This window comes from Varroa jacobsoni, unplaced genomic scaffold (genome assembly GCF_002532875.2).
Source record: "Varroa jacobsoni isolate VJ856 unplaced genomic scaffold, vjacob_1.0 scaffold_1352, whole genome shotgun sequence".
Taxonomy (NCBI): domain Eukaryota; kingdom Metazoa; phylum Arthropoda; class Arachnida; order Mesostigmata; family Varroidae; genus Varroa; species Varroa jacobsoni.
In genome coordinates, this window is record NW_019214254.1 from 209,039 (window position 1) to 212,086 (window position 3,048).

Genomic DNA, 3,048 nt, shown 5'->3' on the forward strand with positions numbered 1-3,048 from the left:
AATAAAACTGATACTTTGTTTTCTTCTTATGGCAACTTTATGTTACTTTCTATAGACGTAAATTTTATAGGTTCCAGTTAGACAATTATTGATATTTTCTAATGAGCATAAATGGATCGCTCTATAGTTGCTAAGCTATCTATCAAGTCTTTGCCTGTGGCAGATCCTTCCACTGTTCCCCTTTATAGAACTCGATACATGTTTGCCGGTTAAACTTGAGGGGTACCTAAAATAATCTAGATTCGGTTCCACACGTATACATACAGTCCGTTTTGTGCTGGTAGAAGTTACCAGTCTGATAGAGTGCTTAGCGGCATAAGCACCGGCCGTAGGATTCGAAACATTTAGATCTCAGATTTAGCTGAATGTCGCAGGTCCTAGGAGTCTTTAGCGATTTATCAAATCTGCAGTTTGTTTCGCAGTCCACAACCAAAATCAGATAGCCGTCCACTACCCGAACTATTCGTTCTATTGTATTGTACACAAATAGCCATTAAATTATAACTTTTTTTTTGACCGTAAGACTAAACAATCTGACTTTTCGGCAGTGCATATCCTGCTAAATATTAACGTCGAACAATCATAAAAATTCAGTTGATCGTTAAGCTTTTCCCCGGCCTTCGACAAGTCTCCTACCTAATAGATTTCTATACAGAAAGCCAAAATGTCTTCCATTAAAACGCATCCAATAAAGTCGTGTGCACATATGCACACATATAAACCAATAAGTCTGTATTCGATGCGGCGAAATACTGCTACAGATCCATTGTTTACGCCCAGTCAATATCTGGCGTGACATCACCGCTATCGATCTTCGATCGTGTGTGTACGCATGAGGCCTTACTTTCTACCTTTTACATTTTTTTGCCTTATTCTTTACGAAAATCTAGATCCTAGATTCAGCATGCACATATCTAGGAACATAATCTTCTTGGTCGAAGTCTTAGTTCGCCTGCATACATTTAAGCCTTTGCCGTTCGTAAATGCGTAAGTCTGTACACTGATTATAAGTGAGTTTGCGTTTAGGCTACCTGTTGCATCTTGTCGATTCTTCTGATCGATCTACTCGCTCGTTGCTTGTCTCATCCATACCGGTCCATCTGTTGGCCTGCGCCAGTGTATAGGAACGCTGTATTTTTGATGGTACTACGATGCCGAGGTAGTTATCGCTGTGCCTATGGCATGCTTTGCGCTGTAAAGTTCGTTATGATCATCACGACCGACCATGAAATGGCAGGATCTCTTAGATCCCCGTGATCCGATCTGACGGTGCCTGGCTGGCTCCAACCGGCCAGAAAACCTTTTTTCGAATAAAGTAATCGCTGGGGGGTTCGCTGTCGGAATACCAGCAGCACTGTGCGACTAAACCCGATAGTGGCAGCATCGGCGATCTGCTCGACTCTGGCTGGTCCTTGTCGGTTCTAGTCGGTCCTGTCGAATGATCACCTTCTATCAACTTGGAACATGCCAGGCCACGATCTGTTCGTCAACCGCTAGTTGAATCTATTCGCGTTGCCGCTACTGCTGCTGTCGTGGACTTTCGGTCGGCCGGTGGGTCCGTCGATGAAATAGATCGTCCGAACATCAAGCTTAGACCCACCCACTGGCCAACTAGACAAGTCTACGTTCCCAAGTCCCGGTCGACCCAGACAGTGGCTAACACAACAAATGGCGGCATATGCCGCTGTCTACGACCCGTCTAGCCAGCGGCAGAAAATCTCTCAAGCCGAGTTTAGTCGAACCAAATCGATGCTATCCCCCCAGAATCATCGTAGAACCACTGTGTTCCTCCTATAACTAACATAAAGGGCTTTTGCTCCACCAGCGCGCCACCCAACTGCTATTCGAAGCTCACTGTTGTCGCCGCTGCATGCATCCGAGAAGTACGTGTAGTGTCTTCTATCTGTCTCCGTTGGTTTGTGGCTCGTTCAGTGACCAAGAGTCTAACTGCATCATTTCAAGAGCCTGCCGGCCTGACTTCCTGAAAGGACAGAAAAGGCAACCTTATTGCCTAAGGAGCGACTGTCTGCTGATAATAACGTATGGACTCAAAGTAGAGACATAGAACTTACTGACTATCAGTTACTAGCCCAGCACGTTCGTCCGAGCTGGAGATCCTTGGTGGTGCTGATTTTGACAATGGGTTTTCATGGAAGACATTCGTATCTTGGCTGCGTCTTTGATCAATGCATTTAGAGGAGATTACGCGCACTTGAGACAAAGCCCCGCGAGACAACGTTCGATGATTGCGGCATGGCGTTTTTGTGATATTTCTCTAGCCGAACACGCGTATCTGCATAATGAAGACAAGTTTACAGAACGCCTTATATAAGTGAAAATCAAAGATATAGATATCCCCATAAAGCTACTGCGTCTATAACTGAAAAAGACAGATCATTCGGTATTATCTAGGGTAAACTAGAACTGATGGTTCCTTAGCTTGTTGCGCTGACGTTGGTTGAGCGGCGTACGTATATGGATAATAGATCTAAGCCAGATATGACACAAGACAACATCTGTAGACTGACGCCTGGATAGACAACTAAATAAAGTTTGAAATAGCTATTTTACCTAATACATTGGCTTTTGTCAGGGGTACTTAACAATATCACCAAGTAGCAGTTCCGTACTACGGGTTGAAAGAGGTCTTTCGAATATTCGGTAACGGTGCTGTCTGCATTGCCGTAATGCTAAACAAATTTCATGTTGGCAGAAATTAAGACTCCAACCAAAACCCATAGTATAATTATAAGTAAGGCATCTTTAGGTGGCGCATATAGCTTCATGGCAGTAGCTGCCGACGCATCGCTTTATAACAGTTGATAATGTCAGGGATGATTCTAAAGATAATTATTTCAAAATAAGAAGACGAAAAAAAAAACACTAGCGACAGAATATTGCAGGGTGACAGAAAAATTGGTACTGAAGCTCGTGAGGATGCTTTATCTTCCTGAGTATTACAGCGCTCCCTCCATCATTTGTTATGCATCAGACCTTCAACTCTTTAGAACAAGTAATTTTTCGATAGACGTCAGCACGTCGATGTAT